This window comes from Etheostoma spectabile, chromosome 16 (assembly GCF_008692095.1).
Source record: "Etheostoma spectabile isolate EspeVRDwgs_2016 chromosome 16, UIUC_Espe_1.0, whole genome shotgun sequence".
Lineage (NCBI taxonomy): Eukaryota > Metazoa > Chordata > Actinopteri > Perciformes > Percidae > Etheostoma > Etheostoma spectabile.
In genome coordinates this window covers 8,121,388-8,144,619 of record NC_045748.1, presented here as the reverse complement: position 1 = coordinate 8,144,619, position 23,232 = coordinate 8,121,388, and the positions used below count along the sequence as shown (strand labels likewise).

Sequence of the window (23,232 nt, the reverse complement as noted above, 5' to 3'; positions counted from 1 at the left end):
ACACACACACACTCTCTCTCTCTCTCTCTCTCAATGGCCCAAGTCATTTCTACAGTAATTGGATGTGGGACATTTGTCAGCTGCCAAAGTACCCTATCAGTGCAAAAAAATAAATAAATAAAGTAAATTAAATAATACTTCCATGCAAAACTGAAATTGGTTCAATATTTCAAAGTTCAGTCAACAAAGATTGTAGAATGTGTGTGTGAATGGGACAGATGGCATGTCTTTAAGGCATTCTTGTGACTTACTTAGATATCAAGTCTGCCTTATATCTTGTTCTGCTTCTTCCCCTGAGGTCTAACAACTCAAAAGGAAGTTAATGCGCTTTTTTTTTTACAAGCACCGAGAAAATTATATAATTATACTTCTTTCATTCAGCTTTCAAACAATTCTTCTGAAAGGTAATGTAGCCTCAGCCTCTCACTCTGACCTGCACACCGTCACTGGCCTCAGATCAAGAAGAGCTTGTTGTAACAGCTCATGGAGCGACACATATGTCCACACACTGGCTCTGTCTTAGTTACTCTTGCATGAATTATGCAACTGTCTTGATTGCAGTCAGCATGTTCTCACAGCTCTGCAGAAGTGTTTGTGCATGTGCTTTGCTGGCCTTGTTCGGGTGACATTTTAATGGCTGCACAGCTGCGAGAACAGAGCTCTCTCTAGCTCTCTGCCCTCTGCTACCCTCATAGCTCATTTGACTCTCTCTCTTAATTTGCCAGTTGAAGCGAATGTGCTGGCATGCGTGTTATGTCATGAGTCCATGTTAATATGCATTTCTGTACTTGTGTCTGTGCCTGATAAGGGTGACAGCTTTGCCTGCCAATTGGAAGGTTGGTGGTTCCATCCCTGGCCCTTCAGTTTCGTGTCAAAGTGTCCTTGGGCAAGACACTGAACCCAGAGTTGCCCCCGATGCTGCGCCTTTGGAGAGTAAATGTGTGTGAATGTTTATCTAATGGTACCTTCTACGGCAGCCTCGGCCACAGTGAATGGTGAATGGTTCCTGTACTGTGTAAAAGCACTTTGAGTAGTCGTTAGAAATGCGCTATAGAAGAACAGTCCATTTCCATGTGTTTCTGTGTTGTTAAGTTTGTCACCTGTGTATCTGGTGGAGTGGGTGTTGTGAATATGCGTGGGCTGACATGTACTGTCCTCTCCAGAGTTACATGGGGTACATATGGGTCCCAGGGTGAGCCCTGGCTGGCCAGATGGCCTGGCTGTCACAGCGCCGAGTGGGGAAACTGTTGGAGAGAGCTTTATCTCTTCCTTTTTCACTCCTTTCCACATGTACTCACTAGTTTCCTTTCTTTTATTTTCTATAGCTTTACCTCTTCTTTCACACGAATACCTTTTCATTCTGATCATTCTGCTTCTATTTATCAACTTGGGTTTTTCTCACAGTGTTTTTATTGGGACTTTATTGGCCTGAAAGATACAGGAAAATTGGCATGAGTCAGTGTCCCAAACCATGCCACTACAAGATGGACAGATTCTACCCGAAGTTCATTTTTCCACAGCTGCTGAGCAGTTTCAGTACAGCGGCTCCAGCGAGTTTTTAGACTTTCTTTGTTTACTTGCGGTTTGAAACAGACGTTTTTGAGATAGTTTCTAATAAATTAAGTTTTGTTTTTTGAAAACTGTGCCCTGTTCAACACTATTATTGCTTAATTTTCCAAAATCTATACTATAGAAGTGTTGAGTAAAATGATTTCATGTCCAATATTCATAATGGACAAAAAAATTTTTTTTCTCCTTGCCTACCTTCAGTGTGCCTCAATTTCCATGTTTGTTATTTTGTTCAATGCCCTTCTTTCTGCCTCTCATGCCCTACTACCTATTTCCCCCTCTCTATTCTGCTGTCTCTGTCCCCTCACTCACTCATTTACTCCTCCATCATGTCAAACTCTTAACCCCCTAATTCTCTCTCTTTTCTGCTTTTTACTTGCTTTTTTCTCTTAAGCTGCAGCACACTTTGTTTCTTTAAAGTGAAGTGTGTGTGTGTGTGTGTGTGTGTGTGTTTGTTTGTGTGTGTGTGTGTGTTTAATTAAAAAAAATCTAGTTTTTTTGTGTCTTCTAAAATTGAATACAATATTAATTTATTTTTTATTTTTGTTGTTGTACAGTAAGGACCATTTCATGAATTCATTTAAATGACTGCAGGCTTTTACTGACTCATCAATAGTAAAGCAGACGATACGCCTCCTCAGCCCCTCCTCCCTCCTTTTTATTTAAAGTTACCTTTCTCCATGCTGAGTGAGTCGATGGCCCTGTAGCCTGAGTTGATGATGCCGTGCTTTGCACCAGCAGCCATGACAGCATGGTAGACTGGAAGGCAAGAGTCTTTGGGAATGTGTAACTCCCAGCCGAGCTCTCCGACAAATGACAGACGCATAGCTCGCACCTGGACGAGAGAGGGGAGGCTCGAAGAGATGGGGAGAGGCACGTAGAGGAGCAAGCTGCCATGCTTGTGCCTGTACTCAGTCACAAACACACACACACACACACACACATACACACTCCCGAACAGATACGGACAGAGGTCTGAGGGATCTAGTCTCCTGTCACTCAGTATTACATTCCCTACAATAACATCACTAATTTCTGTAATATAGCATATTTTTAAATGAAGTGAAATATGTGGGCAGGGTGTAATTACAAAAAGGGATTTAAATTGGTTCCTCACATTTGATTGGATTGCTGAAGTGTGGGCGTGGCATGCTGCTGGGCTCCAACCGCACCCCCCTTGCCTGTGTTCTTAGATCAGGAGGAGGAGATGTGAATAAATTAGACCTCAAACACATTCTTTGGAAATAAAGTTTTGCCAACTGATAATCAAACACACAACTCCTCTTATGAGAAGGTTGCTGGTTGAATAGAGCCTTTGATCACAATACTGTTCTCTCTTCTTTCTTAGACATGGAAGTAGTAAAAACTAAATGGTGATGAAAGAAAGAGAGAGCTCTGTGTATGTGCGTGCCGTGAACGAAAGAGTGACAGATCAGTGGGAGAGCTGCAGGGAGGGAAAGGGGAGTCAGTCAGTGAAAATTAGCTCTCTGGGTTACAAGGGAGCTGACATTGAGTCATGAGTGAATCGATTGCTTTCAGCGTTTCATGACTCCTGCGCTGTTCTCTTCTGTCAGATGTGAACATTGTGAAATTGTCATTTCTGGAGTGCTCTCTCAGCTGGGAACACTATTTTCACAAGAAGTGTGCATTAATTGCTCATCTCATTTTCAATCTCCATCGTCTCATCATTTCCCAAAACGTAAATTCCCTCCACTCTTCTTTTCATGCTCTGATTTCTCTTCCTTTTTTATCAGGTGAGTGCAGATTTCATTTACCCTGGAGAGGATAGGAGTGACTTACGAGGCCAAGGCCCACCTCAAGTCTCCATTTGACCCCGAGAATAAACGCATCAAGGGCATCTATGCTTGAGAAGGACCACACGTGGAAACTGAAGAAACACACTGGTCAGAGAATGAGGCTGAGAGAACAGCTCACAAGCCCTCGAATGAGCGCCGCTACGTTGGAGTTTACCCCGGTGGATGAGAGGGTCGCCTCCCTACGCCTGTGGGTGATGAGGGGGGGAGACTCTGAGTGTTGTTTGTGCATATGCACCAAACAAGACTTCGGAGTATTTGGCCTTCTTGGAGACCTTGAATGGAGTCTTATATGGGACTCCAGTAGGGGACTCCACAGTTCTGCTGGGGGACTTCAATGCACACGTCGGCAATGATGGAGATACTTGGAGGGGCGTGATTGGGAGGAACGGCCTCCCTGATCTAAACCAGAGTGGTTGTCTGTTGTTGGACTTCTGTGCTAGTCATGGATTGTCCGTAACAAACATCATGTTAGAATATAGGGATGGTCATAAGTGTATGTGGTACCAGAGCACCCTAGGCTAAAGGTCATTGATCGATTTTATAATCGTTTCATCTGATCTGAGGCCAAATGTTTTAGACACTTGGGTGAAGAGAGGGGCTGAGTTGTCAACTGATCACCATCTGGTGGTAAGTTGGGTCAGGGGGTGGGGGAAGACTCTGGACAGACTTGGTAAGCTCAAACGGGTAGTGCAGATAAATTGGGAATGTCTGGAAGAGGCCCCTGTCCGACGGACTTTTCGTGCATCCCTGTGGAGGCTGGGGGCATTGAACCTGAGTGGACAATGTTCAAAGTTTCCTTGCTGAAGCTGCGGCGGGGAGCTGTGTTCTTAGGGTCTTAGGTGCCTCAAGGCGCGGTAACCCCACGTACACCCTGGTGGACACCGGTGGTCAGGGAAGCCGTCCGACTGAAGGAGTCTTTCCAGGACATGTTATCCCTGAGGACTCCGGAGGCAATTGCAAGATAACGACAGGCCCGATGGGCTGCAGCCTCTGCTGTGACAGAGGAAAAGCAGCAGGAAGGAAGGACTTTTGGTAGGCACCAAGGTGCTTCTGGAAAAGCGTTCACCACCTCAGGAGGGAGAAGCAGGGAACCATCCAAGCTGTGTACAGTAAGGATGGGATGTTGTTGACCTCAACTGAGGAAGTAATAGAGCGGTGGAAGGAGCACTTTGAGGAATTAACCTCAAACCTAAATCCAGCTGACACATCCTCTGTGGTGGAGGCAGAGCTGGAGGATGATGGGGGATTATAGTCAATTTCCCTGGTGGAAGTTGCTGAGGTAGTTAAACAATACTAGTTAAGAAATGCTGAAAGTTGAAGTTTGAAGTTTATTTTTTAAAGTTGAGATTTTCATATTCAAATTTTGCAAAATTCCAAATATTCCCGAGCTTTACTTCTTTTTCAAATTCATGGGAAATTTTCAGACCCTTTGCAAATCTAGGTGCAACTGATTATTTTACATGTAGGTGCAGCTGTTTTACTCTAAACCTCTCTGTGAAATACTGTGCATCTTTAATATGACCATTTTATATTAGAATTTAATACATGAGACTATATCTACGATGTGATGGAACTGGAGGGGATGAGGTGTAACTTTTATAGTACTGTTCTCTTGTGAATGATCTCATGTATCACTATGAAGACAAAATTATGTTATTATCTCCAGTAATCAAATAAATTTTACCAGTACAGTTTACACTGGGTAAAGGGAAAAAGACTTATTTCTGATCCAGCTAACTTTGAATAACTCTGCGTTTCCTGAATTGATCTTAAGTACTCAAATAACATCAGAATCTTTATAAATTTTTGGTTTTAGAAATAGAAACTTAACTGAACAATCTTTGCTCTTTTCAAACAATCAACAGTCAAATCAAACTAATTCAGAATGTCTATAACACTAGAAGATAACTCAGGAAATCTTAATCTATTTTTATAAAGAACTAGCAGCATAACCAGGATCCTAACCTATTTATTACCGTGATTATAAGTATGATGGTAATGTTGTAAATGTAGCAAAGGGAGATGTTGCCTTTGTGCCCAAAGTACTGATGATAGGGCTAAAGAAAATCAGGTAAAGATGCATGCATGCTGAAAGTATTGAAAATTGTCTCTAATTTTGTACTTTTGTAAAATAAAGTTAACTGCTGTAAGCCACAATTAGGGCAGCTAATAATAGAGTTCAGTCATATATTCAGATGTTGTCCTCATAGTGCACGCTATCATATTATGATGTAGTGCTGTAATGTTGAATTTTTAATTTATCCTATGAGATAACAAGGATTGTATTAGGGCATGCAAGTATTCTCAATCTATACACTGGCCTTCTGGCAGTTTGAGTCAGATTACAGTGACTGATGTTTGTGCTGATAATAATGACTAAAACAGAGTTTCACTTGCTTGTATCAGAGTTGGAGAGAAAGGGAGATCAAAAACCTTAGGCACAGTGTAGCAGTCAGGGACAAAACACAGCTGGAGAAAAATGACAGAAAAAGAGTTGTCAGAAAGAAGCTGTCACAGATAACCCCCTTGCTTCCTGATCCATCCCATGTTGCTGTGCTCTGTGGGTTAAACCGGAGTTGCTGCAAACTCAATTCTCTGTTTTGTTTTTTAAACACATGCATTGCTAATTGAAGATGCTTATCTAACGTTCTTAAGAGCTCCCATGTACTGTTGTTTTGCTGTTGAATTTAACTATAATTTACATCTGCTGTCCCAGCTGGGGGAAGCATCTGCAGGAGGTTTTCTGCAACAGCACATTAAACAGCACCTTGGTCTCTTACTTTCAATTCAAATTATGAACTTGATTCAGGAGTGAGTATGGCAGGACTGTATTGTAGTATTTGTGAAATTATAATCAAAATATGCTGAATGCTGAAACTATTCAAGTTTCCTTGGGACAGGTATTAATTTGACAATTTACTGACTCATTGAGAATTGATGGTGTCTTTACATGTATACACTGTGTGTATAACATGTGAAACGGCCAATATTTTTGCTAGCTAGATAGCTTCTGGTTTTGTTGTCGACAACTCATGTTGAATATTTGTCAAAGGAAAACCGGGACTTAAACAGCAAAAAGAGAAGTCACCAGTTCAGCAACTTGATAGCTAATTCATGTCCTAAATGCAGGTAGGTGCAGCATGTTTTGAGAATTATTTGTGTTGAAATAAGTGTGTCTGCAAACTAACCACAGTTCTGGCCAAACTAAACCCAAAGCTCATCACATGCATGCACGCACACACGCACGCACGCACTCACTGTGTGAACACCAGCTAAAAACGTGTGTTAAAATAGTGGAATGCATCAGTGTGTATGGCTACTACCTCTTAGATGTGTGTTGCTGCACGTTCAGCACAAAATACTTACTAATGTGGTTTCATTGATTCAGCCCAGAAGGCCATTAATCATTGAAATGGTTGTTCTCAGTAGTGGCTTGGGTTATGGTTTTATATGGGATTTATATGGGAAATGAGAAAAAGACAGAATTAGAAGAAAACATATAACATTATACATACTGGGATATTGGAACACAAGTGGTAGTGTTTTATCACTTTATAGAATTTCTCTACCTTTCGTAGTGTGATGCAAATATTGCTCTTGATGATAGAAAGCAGGTGAAGTTGATTCTTAAATGCAAAATGTCTTTGGTCAATTGTTTGACCAGTTCAAACATCAAAAATGACCAGTACAATTGTAAATGTAATGTTGAACCAGACTCATCTGCAAATTTCAATTTGTATCTCAATAAATTCCTGTTTAACTGCCAATACTTTTGTCATTTATTATTTAACTAGTGCAGTACCCGTTGAAAATGTGGAACGGGCCGATTGCTTGACCTTTGGTATTGTTGCTTGTAGAATTCTTCAAAACCAAATTGTACCCCAACATTACTTACAGAAGGACCCCCAACTACTTAACATGCAACTCCACTGTATAGCCTACTACACTTAGTGTAGGCTATCAGAGGAAGACATTGTACTACTATATTTACCTGACAGAGAACTAGGCAGGTTCAGAATGTAATCAGAAAATATCACATTGTCAATGTAGAGTAATCAGACATTAGCCTCACTGGCTCATGGCAGTGTGCTACCCATCCGCCCGGTTATGAGAGCCATGATCGTTCAGCAGAGGTGCTCATTTCCATCCAGGTTTGAAAGGCTTGACGGTTATGGGTGAAGCATGGATTCGATTCACTGGGGTATTTTGGTGACGCTAATGTTAGTAGACTTAATTAACCCGACCCAGGGTGAATCTGATCAAAACTGATGTGTCTGCCCGGTTCAACCCTTGAGATTTTCTCGCATTGTACAATGCTGTGAAGGAGTAATCTCAGAGATTACTTTACGTTATGCCAGCTCACAGCAATTTAATACAATAGCAGGAAAAGAGTCCCCCCTGCTGTTCTAAAGCGTCCAGCATGTGATGTGCAGGTTAGGCCTACCTTCCCCCAAACACGGACACATATACAGATACTTCTCGCTGCCACTTGTCTGTAGCTGGTAGTGCTTTGCATGTGTGGGATTCTGAAACATCCTTAAATTCGGGAATTGTCGTTTGTTTGTTCAAAGTCAAAGACGGTCCAAAGTAGTGCAGTTTTGCACATTTTTGTTGGTCAGAGGTGTAGGTCACATTTTAGCTGCCAAAGCTCCGCTGCTCTCTGTCTCTGGTCCTCAGTGCGAGACGGGGAGAGGCCGGCAGCTAGAGCGCCAAAAGTCAGTGTGTGCTTCTTTAACGATATCTTTTGCATTTCCAATCTGAACAACATCAAACTTGGCAATGCATTTACTCGTGCCCGTAGCATGACACCTGTCAAGTTTGAAATCCATGAACCCAATGGTTCGAGAGATATGCGCATAATAAACACAGACAGGCAGACAGACAGACAGACGTTCCTGCAATGCATAGATAAATGCCCAAAAATAATGTGAAGTCACACAGGGGTAGGTAGAAAAAGAGAGTGGAAATTACAATGTTAAAATACAAAAATTATGAATGAAAATTAAAGTTACTTCATTTATTTTATGTGGAGTAGTAAAAATATATTAATTTACTTCTAAAGTAGTTAACATCCCATCCCAACATCCTAGCACCAATTATAAATATGAATAGGATTATCATTAATTGTGTGTACCGATAATACCACAGAAACTGAATACACTGTAGACATATCATTTCGGTGGGGCTCAGGAAATCCTGAGGATGCCATCTATCCCCAAACAGATGAAATCAGGGTAAATTCTGCAAAGTAACAGGCGCTTCTTTAACTTTCCCCAGGTTAGGTCCCCTCTCGTCGGGCTGTAGAGGAGAGGGGACGTGATGATGCCCCGTGGCTCAGATCGGGGGTGGCGGCTGGTAGGAAGTGTGCCTCCCTCACAGGGGTAGCGAGGTTTTTCGAGGATGGAAGTAACCATTGGTACAGGCTGTTTGTCCCACTCTCCCTGTAGAAACAGATGTATTATGTTGGTGACATGATGGGTTGTTTGGCAAAATAAATGGTAGTATCCTTGATGTTCAGACCAAAGGTTTTATGAGGTAAATGTACAGTTACTGTAAAATGTATCCAACCTGTCATCAAAAACATATTTAAGACTGTTACTTTGTGGTCTTGAGTTGATTTTTTATGACACATAGCTCTAGGACTGTGAAAAGGCTGCTTCCTAATCTTTTCACAAGGTCCAGTTCCCCAACATACGCAGTATTTATGTGAAATTATTAATTTCTCATCAGTGTTTTGCCACTTACAGTACTGCAAGTCAATTGTCTGCATCAGGAGAGTGTGAGAGTGTGGCTTACGGTTTCTTCAATCTTTGTTGCACATCACAAACATTTGTTTTTTGTTAATTTATTTTTTTAAGAGCTGCTGCCTATATTTGGTACACCCCTCATCATTTCTTGTTAAGTTTTCTTTTGCCCTTTATATGGATTATCAACACTACAAAGACTAACACTGTAAGAGCCTGACTAACGTTTGGCTGCTGAGTTACTTTGAGATTATTTCACACATTAGATGGCTTCAACATCTTGAAAGCAGTTGTAGCCAAAGTCTTTCAACTGCCTTCCTGTGGTGGCACCATTAATGGAACACATGATGGAACGATGCCAGTTTTGTAGTTGAAGTTAATGAAATAAATGAATGAAAATTAATATGGTTGACAGCATCTGTGTATGAGATCTAGCAGGGTGTTTCCTTTCATGAGCCTCATCCTGATCTTTTAAATTACACGCTGGTTTCCAAACCTAGATTAGTTTACTTTATGTTACCTATACTCTAAGATTTGCTCTTGATGTTTTTACCCAAACACTACTGGAATTTGTTTCCTGGTTTGTACTTGCACAACTGATGTTACACATCAAGGAGGAAGCTTTTTTCTGATAAAAAAACCTTACATTTTTTAACTGTAATTGATGTATTCGCTCTGATCCTCTGTGTGTATGTGCGTGTTAAATTCAACGTTAACGAGCTGTCCATCCAGCTGATCTGTTGGTTCTGTCCAACTGATGTCTGCCTTTGAACTGGTGTATGTGGTTGCTTGGGAATCGATTGTGTGTGTGTGTGTGTGTGTGTGTGTGTGTGTGTGTGTGTGTGTGTGTGTGTGTGTGTGTGTGTGTGTGTGTGTGTGTGTGTGTGACAGAGATTGGTGGCTTACAGGAAAGAGGTGTGCAGTCGACTGGTTGCAGTGCATGGAGATGGGGGCTGTATTATAAAGGGAGTCCAGCACTTCTCTGCTGAATGTGTCCCACTGTAGTTGAGAATACTGCTCCGTCACACCCACCTCACCACACACACACTGGTCATTTCCGTGGAACCTTAAAGAAGGGCAGGATGGAGGGATGGGGAGAGAGAGAGAGAGAGATTGAAGGAAAGTCGATGAAAGGGAGGCCGAGTGAGATTGATAAAGGAGGAAGAGATTGAAAAAAAGCAGTTAGAACAGTTTCACTTTAAAGGACAAAGCATCTTGAGATCAAAAGAAGTATAAACAACTGGATCCTGGGAGGGAAGGACAAAGGGGGAAGGGGTGAATGCTGAAAGCAAAAATGGCTTAGTCACACCAGGAAGATGGATAGGAAAATGAAAAAGAAAGAATTAAGGACATAGGGAAAAGAAATTATTTGAGAGGGAGAGATGGATTGTGCGTGTGCTACCTGTTAATGAAGTTAAAGTATTTCTGCAGGTATCCTGGGTCAACGTGGCTCTTGCACAGCTCCAGCTTAGTTTGAGGGTAGTAGTGAATGTAGTTAACACACATTTCTTCCATAATGCCAAAACCTCCCTGAGGACAGAGAGGTAGATTTGGATGGAGATGGAATAATTTGTAGATATAGTACAAAGAACAGATGTAGGTATTAAAGAGTGAGAGATGGAAGGATTATGAGAATGAAGGAGGAAGATGGAGGGGGGAGAGAGATTAGAGCAGGCATTACTCAAGATATTTATTCCATTGCTGTTAACAGTGTTCAAGGTAAACTTTAGCAATATAATAATACTGTGCTGCTCACCACTGTAGGCATGCTCCTATCTTCTGTGTTATAAGTACATTTTGTTATAAGGGCGTCACCCTGCAGGATCAAGAACAAACACACCAGCAGTTCACCATATTTTATGTTAAACAAAGAGGATTGAAGATTATTTAAGGTTACTGACAGAACATGAGTTATTTAAGAGAGCTAGTGGCCAGTTATTTTGCTTTGTGGAGCTAAGCTGCAACGGTTTTGTCTTGTCTGTCTCCTGAGAACTTTTTATTACAGAACCAATTTTACAGCCTGTCCCTATTATCATTAGGCTGCAGGGTTTGAAACAACACCACCAGACAGGTACACTCAGATTAGTTTGACATCAACAGCAGCTGGAGATTTTATCATGGCAGTCTAGCAGATGTCCTCTTTTCTCTCTCTCTCTCTCTCTCTCTCTCTCTCCCCCCCTCTCTCTCTCTACCTGCCCCGGGATGTTGTCGGACAGATGTCGTCTGCTTGTTGTTTGCCAGTTTAGATGTGGAGTTGATGGTCAGGAAGTTCTTTATTTCCAGCTGTCTTGTGGATAGAGATCATACTGTGCTGTAGCTTGTGATGGCTACATTTACTTCATGACTGATCTGTGACGTTATATTATAGATCATAGCAAATTCCAAGAGTTCAGATAAAAGCTGTATTATAAACTATTACAAAAACACATAAATGGGCCATACTGTTGTACTGGTTGATGTGTTCCTTCATTACAATAAACATGGGCACTGTCATTTGTGTAATGTTTTAAGTAGTCTTCTATTGCCAGATCTTCCTCCACAGCACTGTGGAGGAAGATCTAAAGTGGAACATAGTGGTACATATATATTCATCCACCGCTAAAAAAAGTCCCCAGTGGCACCTGAGCAGCTCACCTGGAGGAGCTTGCGGCCCAGGCTCAGTCCTTGCCGCAAAGGCCGTGTGCTCAATTCCTGCCTGCTGCTCTTTGCCGCGTGTCATTTCCTCATCTATCTCTTTCATGTCTCAAGCTGTCCTATCAAATAAAGGCTCAAAAGGGCCAAAAATAATCTAAAATAAAAGATTCCCAACAATTACACTACTTCCTCCTGTTTGAGTAACTTGGCTAAAGCCTACAGTGCCCTGTTGTTTTCCTCCAATAAGTCTGAGCCCTTCTGTTGCTCACCTGGTAGTGTGTACTGGAGTGCTGGTCTTCCTGTACCACCTCCAGCTCTTTGCCTCCCCTCACCAAAACTGTCCTCACCTCACGCCCCGCTATGTGGGTGTGCTACTGGAATGCAAATATACAGATTCCCAAAGCCTAGATAGACAAATAGACAGACAAAGAAACAGATTTTTTTAAGGGTAGCCATGATAGGGGTGTAAACGAGGCCCAGCTCCATGATCCCTGCATCGTACCGCCTCAAACTTGGGGTGTAATGCAACCGTATCCCTGATGAGTCACGACAGCCTGCATAAAGAATATCATGGAATATTACAATGTAACATGCAGTCAGTTTACTAGTAGATCATATTAAAATACCAACCAGAATTATTTAGCCCTCTAACTAAGGCATACCTTGCGAAGAATTCAGCAAAAGATCACACCAGTGTTGCTTTTATTCTGGCTTGATTATTGGTGCCAAGTTGATGCAAAGCCTTCACTCTATCGCTGTTAAACTGCAACAAAGGTTCGAAGAAAGAGATAAGATCATGCTCACACTTGTAAAAGAAAGCAACTTTAAAACAAGAAAGAAGTGTGGAGAATTAGAAGATAGTTTTGTAGTATATATGCAAATTGTAAGGTCAGATCAGGATAAGCAAAGTAAAGTCTGTGGCAACAGTTTTCAAGTGTGTGTGTGTGGTGTGTGTGGTGTGTGTGTGTGTGTGTGTGTGTGTGTGTGTGTGTGTGTGTGTGTGTGTGTGTGTGTGTGTGTGTGTGTGTGTGTGTGTTGTGTTGTGTAAAAGAGAAAGAAAAAGACAGAGTGCATATGTTACAGCTCATGCACAGGGACTGTATGTAACAGATATAAGGAGAGGGTTGTGGTAGTGGACTTCCAGACGAAGGAGCGTGGTCCACCCGTAGGCAACCCTGCATCGGGAAGATAGTACACACACACACACACACACACACACACACACACACACACACACACACACACACACACACACACCTACAAAGACGATTCATGTTTCCTCTCATTTATGCACTGCTTCTTTTAAGTCATAGCAAAGACTCTCTACACAAAGTCCAACTGATTTAGAGCTGTTGAGTAAAAGAAATTTTGTTTCTTATGTGCAAAAGTCAAAATCAGGTGCAATTTTTTTATTCCTGTATTTCATTCCTGAAAATGTTACATCTTCACAATAACTTGGGGATTTTTTGTCATATTCTATGGGCATTGTATGAGAGAGGATTGAATGCGGACACTGTGAGGACACTAATTTCTTTTTCTTCTTTCCACTCCTTGGATTTAGAACTATTCTGCTTATTGTGGCAAAAACGTATTTCACCGCTGGCCTTAACCTCCATGCTTTCATTAAGGAAACTTTATTTAATCTTAATTCATCATGTATCTTAACCTATTTCAGACCACCTTAAGCCACTTCTGCTGATACACACAGTTTGGAATGGAAAAGAGAACTGTTTTGATCTTGTGACATCCTTAGATACTTGCTTTCTCTGCTACACACGCATCTCTTTTTCTCTGGTGTCCTAAATTATTGTTTCTCTCAGCTTTCAAACTTCTCCCACTCTGTTTTTCTCTTTCTCTCTTGTTTTTTTTTATTTTTGCGAGGCCACATTTCCCTACTAATGCAGTGCCAGGGAGAATGAAACAACACTATTAGGAGGTGATGAAGAGGCCTTAATATTTCCCACCTAATCTTGTCTTCACAGCTCACAGAAAGCATCCTGCTTGTTTTAGTTTGGCTGGCAGATAATCCAATCAAACAGAGGCCAGGCTGGCTATGATACAGTGGGGAGCGGAGCAGAGAAATATGGTGACAGGCTCACCGTTCCCTGTCCTCTTTGCTTTATGTGACCAACAGGCCTTCCTGCTTGGTCAGCTGGCTGGTTGGTAGCTGTGGTACGTAAGTGGGGGGGATTTAATGTTTGATCCATGACTGACTGACTACCTGGCTGAGGAAAAAAAGTGCATTTCTCCTGTACTGACTATTTCGGTTGGAGCTCTGCCTCAAAAAAAGCACTGCACTGTGTTTATTCCTAATGGTTTCTATTAGTTGAAAATAGATTTCAACGGATGCACTGAACGTTCTGTCTTTTTTTTTTTCTTCTTCTATTTGCCAACTTTTAGCTGTCTGAGGAGTTGGCTAGCTGCCTGTCAGGGCAGCCAGGGTGTTAAAAATACTCGTTGTTTTGACCATTTGAGGGCAGCAGAACATGTTGCTAGTCAGCATTGACATAACACCTTATAACATAGTTAGCAAGGAGCTGCCTACAGCCAGGCAGACTAACTTTAGCATTTATTGTGTTTCTGGCCAACTTATGACTGCTAAGTGCTCCGCAGTGATCACGACCAGGCTAGTTGCTAACCTTGTCTTTCTTCTGTTTGGTACTGCAGGTATCATACTGTGGGTTAATTAATTAGTTTTTTTGGCTGCTATTGCTAATTAACAACACTGATAATAATAAGTTTGTGGAATGCAAATTCAGTCAGATGATCATTTTTACTATTTCTTCCCTTGTCCTTTGTTGTGCTGGCCAAGAATGTGTAGTTGGTAGGTATTTTCTTCTTGTTTCCTTAGAAGGAGGGTGATGAGTCTTTGTGTTGAAATCCCATGTGAATTAGTGTGTGAAAATTTGCATGTGAGTTTGCTTCCCACATTCAGACAGTCTCCGAGTTCTTACTATTCTTGTGCTGCGTTAAATTGATTAGACCAATTAATTGGTCAGCTGGAGTAGATGACTAGAGGTGGAAGGGGAGGTGGAGGGTTGCACTCTTTGTCTGCAACAACGCTGAATCGGGAGAAACTGATTTTTTAAAGCAGGGTTGTGACTCTGTGATTGGCTCTTGCCATTTGTGTATGATTCTGATCAAAAGATCACAAGGTTAAGCAGGAAGGTGAATGCCTCCACCAGCTGATTCCATTTAGGAAGAGAGCATTGATTAAATTAGGACTTCCTAAAAGAAGTTACGCTGAGCTATATGTAAATCAGGAGAGACTAGTTGCATATATGCAACAGTTATATACAAAACATTACAAAGTCCATTAGAATAACGGCTGAATTGATTTAGGAGTGCACTGATTTAAAGTTAGGTCTTCCTGAAAGAATTTAGGCTGAGCTACATTTGGCTGAAATTTCCTATGAAGGCAATTTTTCATTATGTTGTTATGATGATGACGTTTGGTTTTGTGTGTGCAACTCAGAGGTCTGATGCAGCACCATGGAAACCATAATCGTTATAATGAATGTTATTGGAATTGTGCTGATCAGTCCAACTGTCTGAGGATTTGTCCTGTGTGTATGTCCTCACTTGAAACCTTGAGCGCACTTGAGCCCATGATAATCAGTCTCTTATACACTATGCACTTAAGACAGCAATGAAAATATCCCAAACTGCAGACACACTTACCCTCCCACACACACATTCATAACTAACACATGCAGTGCATATACACTGTGTCAGGATACGAACGTGTGCACTCAAATGCCATCTTTACCACCTTCCTGACATGTTATCTTCTCCCCACCTGTTAACTGTCAGTCAGATCAGGATTGACAGACATTATTTTGGCTTCAAGCCATGTGCAAAATGTAATGCAACAAGTGTGCTCGCCCTTTAATGTACAGGAGAAGATCCAGCATTAGTCAAAAATTTGTATAGTACTTGTCACACAGGATATACAGGTTTCCTACAGTTGTTTCTTATAAAGAATGTGACACAAAGGAGAGCGGAGTAAGTCATAGCCATGCCAACCCTCCTTTAGTAGTTAGAATAACTTGTTGCCATTTATTCATGGGGATTTGAAAGAATTCTGCAAACTCAAGACTATGGATACAAAGGAGAAACAGAGTCCAAACGTAATTTCTCTAATAAGTGCACACTAGACGCACAGCTTCCTGGACATGTACACATTGACTGTGGAAATAAAGTTACACACACCTCTATGAGGTAGTCCCTGGGATCACAGGTACTGAACGGTCTCTTGAAGAGTAGGTAGAATCCGTCAGGATTGTGTTTGGCTTCTATCAACTCATAGTCTTGTTGGCTGTCCAAAGAAACATGACCCTCGCTGTCGCTCCACCCGTCCTGAAGACACAAGACACAACAAATCCAATAAGCACCCAAGAGAAATTATAAAATTAGCAAATCACATATAGTCATGATTTCAAGTAGATACAGACATTTTCTTAAATGAGGTTTTCAGTAAAAACTAAAAGAAACAGCTCTTTTCTATTTAAATATGGGAATGGAGGGTGTAGTCGCAGCAGAGATAGTTTCGCAATGTGAAACTCATTATTCAACCATTACTGAAGAAATTTTGGGGGAGCTGTGTCCATGTAAACAGGTAAAGAGTATAACAAATATAAAGGGCAAATACAATTTTCTTTCTAAATCATCAACTAGAGGAATATAATGTTGCTATTGTTTGTTATTTTTAAGATTAACACATACCTACAGTGAAACTTGCCCACCTCGGTGTAAAAGATTCCACTTCAATACGGGGAAGCTTTGCAACAGCTCAGTTTATTCGCTTCTGTTATGTTTCTCACATTCATGTTTGTCCAGAATAGCACCTAAGATCTCTGTATTTCTGTCTCCCTCTCTGTCCCTCTTATATAACCGTTCCACACAAACTGCAAAAGATTTGTAAGGCAACGATTTTAAAAATAAATCAATTACCTTTACCTAAATAGAAAATAATTGAAAGAATTTGAATTTCATACATTAATAACTTTAAAAATATAAAAAATAAAGAAGCTGTGAGTTCTGCATGGCGGAGTGATGGGACTTCAGGAAAAAAAAGAGTGTGATAAGTAAGTAATATATAATATTTCACAGCCATTGCAGAAGAACAAGTCGGACTTCAGTAGCTGTCCTTGCACTTTACTTAATCTTTAAACTGAAATTAACTCTGCCTTTCATTCTGCATTCAGGTCATCTTGTTGCAACCACAAACCCTCCAAAGCAAACAGGTTATTCCTTATTTGCTGAGCACTTGACGAAATGAAAATGAGAATAAAATTGTTTTATCACAAACATTTATCAGGAAATATTAGGATGAAAAATATTGGATTTGTTAAAGAGGCTTGTGTGTTGCAAATTGAGGCATTTTTACACATCTTAATCAGCACATGATTCAATTTTGATATGCTAATATCTGCTTATGGTTTCCAACTTCAGCTATTAGTGCAGTTTGAGTGATTTCCAATGAGCAAGCCGTCTGCTGGCTCCTCGTGCAAAAACACCAATCTCACACCCCGGGGACCACAGACAGATGAGGGAAACCTCCATGCCTTAAGGACTTTCATGTAATCCCTGTGCAATTATGAATCTGACAAGTGAACATAGAGAGAAAATTTGGAAGAAAATGAGAGTAAAATGATTTGATTTTGCACCTTGTGTTTTATAGATTTGACTCCCCAAATCCTTTTAAATTCAATCATTTGAATGCCCAAAGTAGCTATTGGCTCCAGAGTCCCACAACACCACCAGGTCAGCGTTGGTAAGCTCCCCTCGGTCAGACATCCCTAAGACCACGCCGTGTTTGAGCTCTGCAACCCTCAGCTCCATGTAAACCTCCTGGTCGGCGTAGCTGATGTTCCAGGCCAGCTGGAGGTTCCCACGTGGGGTAAGGGGCACACGAAAGGGCATGGGGAGAGGTGGGAGAAGGCTGGAGGGGTTTGATTTAAAGCTGGACACAAGGATTGATTATTTTGTTTTTGCCTCTGTTTCGTGAGTTTAGTTGAAAGTTTTTCTCTGATGCTATAGTTACAATGCTGTAGTAATCTGTCAGAGCTCTAAATCTTCAAATTCCTGGTTTTGTTTGCCTTGTCAGTAGCTTTGCTCTCCTTTCTGCTTTTTGGCCACAGCAGACTCAATATCTCCCTCGCAGTGGTGAGGTGAGGATGTTTATTCTTTTCTTCTCATGTTTTCTATCCTCTTAGGCCCTCATTTTCTAAAAAGTTTGGCTGTCTTTAAAGTTTTACTAACTTTCCAGTTTTTAGGTTTCTCTGTTTCCAAGCCCCGGACATTAACAACTAAACTTTAGTGCCCACTTTGTTTTCTCTTACATTTCCTGACAAAAAGTATTACACACACTATCCAGTTATATTCAATTCAACTTTAGCAATGTAGCAAGATTAGCAGGGCAAAGAAGGACGTAGCAAGGCATGCCAAGGCATAGCAGGGCATAGGAGGGTGCAGTAGGGCGTAGCAGGATCACGGCAACAGCTGCAATCATAATTTAGTTTTAATTTAATTTAGTAATTGCAGTGTGAAAAAAACATAAGGACTCTGGGGAATAAGCTCCCTACAGCTAAGTTAGTAACAACATTTCTCTGACATGGATGCACACAGAGAGAGAGAGGAGCTCAGTGTGTCAAAGTCCACCGACAGTCTAAAACTATAACAGCATAACTAGGAGCTGGCCCAAGGCAAACCTGAGCCAGCTTTTATTAGGGTTGGTAGATGAATCTGACGACTATGAAGAGAAGGAGAGAAGAGAAGGGGTGTTGTGTCTGCAGCGATACATCCTTAGCCGCTGGTCTAGGCAAACTTCTGCCACTCCTTCCTCCCTAATTATAAGCATTATCAAAGAGGAGAGTTCTAAGTTTACTCTTAAATCTGGTGACGGTGTCTGCCTCCTAAACTCAGATCTGGGAGCTGGTTCCACAGGAGAAGAGCCTGATAGCTGAAGGCTCTGGCTCCCATTAGAGACTCTAGGAACCACCAGTAACTGCATTCTGGGAGCACAGTGCTCTAGTGCAATGATTCCCAAAGTGGGGGTCAGGACCCACAGGGGGGTTGCGAGCTAGTGAGGGGGGGGGGGTCGCAAGTTGATTTCCAGAAATAAAATAAAAATTTAAAAACGATTAGAAATAGCACATGTTAGCCATGATTTTAACACAAGATAAAACGAGTGGCTAAATTTAAAATAAAACCAAGCAAACAAATAAAAAGGGAACAGCTGTTTTGATTTTCTTTCTTCCCGAGTAGCTGGTCTCCAACATTGAACCAAGACTGGACTTGCTGTTCTCCAAACACACTGCACATCCATCTCATTAGGCGAGGTTAAGTTCAAATTAAAGTAATGAGTAAATTACTGTAGAATAATGTCATGGCTGTTGTGTTATTTTGTGTTGTCAATATGCTCGTGTTTGGAGACGCCTATAGTGCGTGCACGGTTGCGTGCAATGTTTATATAGGTTTATAGTGGGGGGCTCGCAAGTCACTTGCACCGTTACTTTGGGGGTCGTGGGCTGAAAGTTTTGGTAACCCTTGCTCTAGTGGGACAATAAGGTACTATGAACTCTTTAAGATATGATGGTGCCTTGACCATTAAGAGCTTTGTAGGTCAGGAGAAGGATTTTAAATTCAATCCTGGATTTTACAGGAAGCCATTGCAGAAGAAATATGATATCTTTTCTTAGTTCTTGTTAGCACACGCGCCACAGCCTTCTGAATACGCTGGATCGTCTTGATGGGCTTATTTAAACAACCTGATAGTAAGGAATTACAATATCCTGATCAAAAATAATTGCAAGATTTCTGATAGTAGTGCTAGAGGCCATGGCAATGCCATCCAGAGTAGCTATGTCTTTGGGTAATGAGTTTCTGAGGTGTTTATGGCCCAGCACCATAACCTTGGTTTTGTCTGAGTTTAACATCAGGAAATTGTAGGTTATCCAGGATTGTATGTCGTTAATGCATGCCTGAAGTTTATATAACTGACTTGTTTCGTCTGGCTTGATTGAAATGTATAATCGGGTATCCTCTGCATGGTGAAAGTTAATGGAGTGTTTCCTAATTATACTGCCTAGAAGAAGCACATACAGTATAAGGTGAATAGAACTGGTCCAAGGGCTCTCACCTCCCTTGTTGGGTATTTGATTCAAAGTAGATTTAGGGGGCAGAAAGCACTTGTGAAGACGTAAACAAAGCATTAATGCATTAGGGTGTTTCCTTAAGCCCCCAACTCAGGCTACAGAAGACCTAATTAAATTGTCAATTATGGGTTTCAAACACATGGGGGACACATTCAGGTTGGTTTTAAAGGTTGATAAAGCCCCTTGACAAAAGAATGTGTGCTTGTGTCTGAGTGTGTGTTTGTATTTGGCGAAAAAACAGGTAAGTTACAGTGGACAAATCGATTCTAATTGATTTAAATAATAATCAAACACTGCTTATTGGCCTGTCCCCATCTTCTGCACACATTAGATAATCCATACAACGTTAAAAAAACAGGGAGCTTGAACACACACAATCAGGAATTATTGCACAGAAAAAAAACACAGCTGAAGAAAGAACTGTAAAAAATCTAAATAAAGAGAAGTTCAAAAAGCATAACTGTGTTCTTGTATAGTCATTAAACACATAAACCATAATATTAAGGATTATGATAGGGTCTATTGATATAATTCTCCATATTATACATTGTATCTGTATATAATAATGCAGCTGCACACTGTAGCACTTAACTCAAAACTAAAGTGCTTTACATAAAGCAGACATTAACAAACAAAATACAGGAATGAAATCCACAAAGGGGAATAAAATCATTATATAAATAGATTTATAAAATAAATCTATTTGTATAATGCATGAGGCAGGACTGACCAACAATGTGCTATGGATATCCAACACTCAGATTTTTTCACAGAGGATATTTTGACATGTCACAGTAGGAAAAAGCACAGATGGAAAAAAAAATCCCTGATGGCTGAATTCCATTTAGCTGCTTCAGGTTAGGGGCCGTGGTATTGTGCATGCTGCCTCACTGTCACACTCTCATGACCAAACTTGAGTAGAACTGAGCCATTGTTATTGTAAATAATAACAACTGTGCTTTTCCTACAGTAACATGTCAAAATGTCACCGTTGAAAAAGGCCTTTTCCAAATAATTTCAATAACCAATTTTTATTCCCTCTCCTTAAAGGAGTGCCATCAGTTAATTGAGTCTTCAGTTGGAATGAAAACAAGACATGAAGCATAAATAAATATGCTTAAAAAACAAATACGTTTTAAGAAGAGATGTGAATGAAGATATCAATTTAGAAACTTAGGTTCCTCTCTGGGGTTGGTGGGAGAGTTTTACGTTTGATGTTAAACTACATTTTAAAGCGTAACTTTACACTTCTAACAATGTAGTTTTTGCTGACCTCCAGTGGTTCAACTTCTCATCTTACTGCAGTGATGTACAGGTGTACTCAAAAAACCCTATGACATCACTGTTGGGTGTGGTTGCAGGGGCGATAAAGCACACATTTGACCACCACACCCAACCACATCCAAGTGACACTGGCTTTCAGCCAGACAGGGCAGTGAAACACTGCTTTTCAGCCTGGTGTTATTACTCTCAACGTAATATGGGTAGTGATAATATGGGATAGAAGGATAGATAGACAGAATACAGGACATGCAACCTAATTTGTTCATTAGTTTTTCACATCTCTTTTCATGTCATGTAGGGAGGATTCAATACGTCTCATGTTCTTGTGAATTCCATAGAAAGCTCATCATCAAATGTGCTGTAGGGTTAATGTGTGCTGGATTTAATTTTGAACATGACGTCAAACAAATCAATTTTCCTTAAAAGTAAAAGGTTTGGATCTGAGCAGAAAATGGAGAGAGCAGAACAGAAAGGCACAGACTGGTATTATGTTGGTTAATGTAATAAAGACCAATAGTCCCTCAGGCACACGTGTCTCTGCCCCTTATGTGAGGCTCACTATTTCTTTCTTTTTTTATGTGTCTTTTCTTCATCTTTTCATCACCACCATCTATCGTTAACCAGTCTGTCTCCCCTCTGTCTCACTGCTCTCTATTACTGCTGATAACCCTCTCTCCCTGCATTCTCATTTCTCTTACGTGAAACTTATCCTTTTGCTGCCGCTAAAGTCAGCAAACATAAATGCCGTAAAGTCAGCTGTGATCTAATGACAGAGAAAGAAGAGGACAGAATGGGGGATGGGTAAGGATAAACATATTTAGGGAGAGAATGATGGCCCCTTTGTGTAATCGTGTGTGTGTGTGTGTGTGTGTGTGTGTGTGTGTGTGTGTGTGTGTGTGTGTGTGTGTGTGTGTGTGTGTCTGTGTGTCTGTGTGTCTGTGTGTATGTGTGCGTGTATGCGTGCGTGCCTGTCTGCCTGCGTGCATGTTTATGTAAACAGCCTGGGGGTCTATCTGACATTATCCTGCCTAGAACAATCCCAATATTTCCCCCTAAAATATCCCATTATGCTTTGCTTTTGGTTTGGGAGAAGTTCATGTATGGACATGCAGAAAATAAATAATTAGTAATGTAATTCAATTCAATTCAGTTCCATTTTTTTTATATAGCGCCAAATCACAACAACAGCTATCTCATTGCGCTTTTCATAAAAGAGCAGATCTAGACCGTACTCTGTGATGTTATTTACAGAAACCCAACAATTCCCAACAAGAGCAAGCACTAGGCGACAGAGTCAAGGAAAAATTTCCATTTCTCATGAACATACTTATGTTTTGTAGCGAGTGGCAGTGCCATCGTTCCCACCATGCACATCAATTATCAGTCATAATAATTATAATGCTGATATTATTACAGTATGGAAATATTAGGCACTTTTTAGGCATGTATATCACAAAATAGGCAGAACACACACACACTTAACTTCCTAAGCTCCTGGTTGATGCCCTTCCCTATCTCAGTGATCTGTTGACAAAGTAACTTTAGAAGTAGAAACATTTTTGGAAAAGGCTTTGAAAAGACAGTAGGAGTCAAGAAACTGTGAGATGATACCTGTGCATTAGTTGCAGGTAAGTCCATGTTCAACCATTCTTAAATATGGGAAATGTGCTGCTAATGTAATGGTTAGCTATGCACACACCTCGAACTAGCTGACGTTTTGCTAATGTTAGCAAACTCAAATATCTTATAACTTAGGTGCGAGCTAAATTGAGATTTTACTTTGACACTATGCATTTTACAAGTAACTGACGACAACTAGCTGTTGCTTTACTTCAGATATTGAGCAGTAGTTTATGGTTCATTTTGACGTGACAGTGGTCAATACTTTCTCATTTACACTTAGCAGTCGGTGCACAAGGTAGGCTAACAATTCCCCTTGCTTCAGACCATTTATTACCATGTAGATTTCAATTAGGCGTTAAGCAAAGTTTACCTAGCATAGTGTCATTTAAGAATGCATATTTT

The 23,232-nt window shown here is 40.8% G+C and overlaps 1 protein-coding gene and 1 pseudogene across 1 annotated transcript in view; one reads left to right on the top strand and one right to left on the bottom strand.

The window, feature by feature from the left end:
- The window catches only part of fam163ba (family with sequence similarity 163 member B, genome duplicate a), a 69,342-nt gene that overhangs the window by 17,989 nt on the left and 28,121 nt on the right, over window positions 1-23,232 (top strand). The window lies entirely within an intron of this gene.
- On the bottom strand, window positions 1,421-17,740 carry LOC116704712 (dopamine beta-hydroxylase-like; annotated as a pseudogene).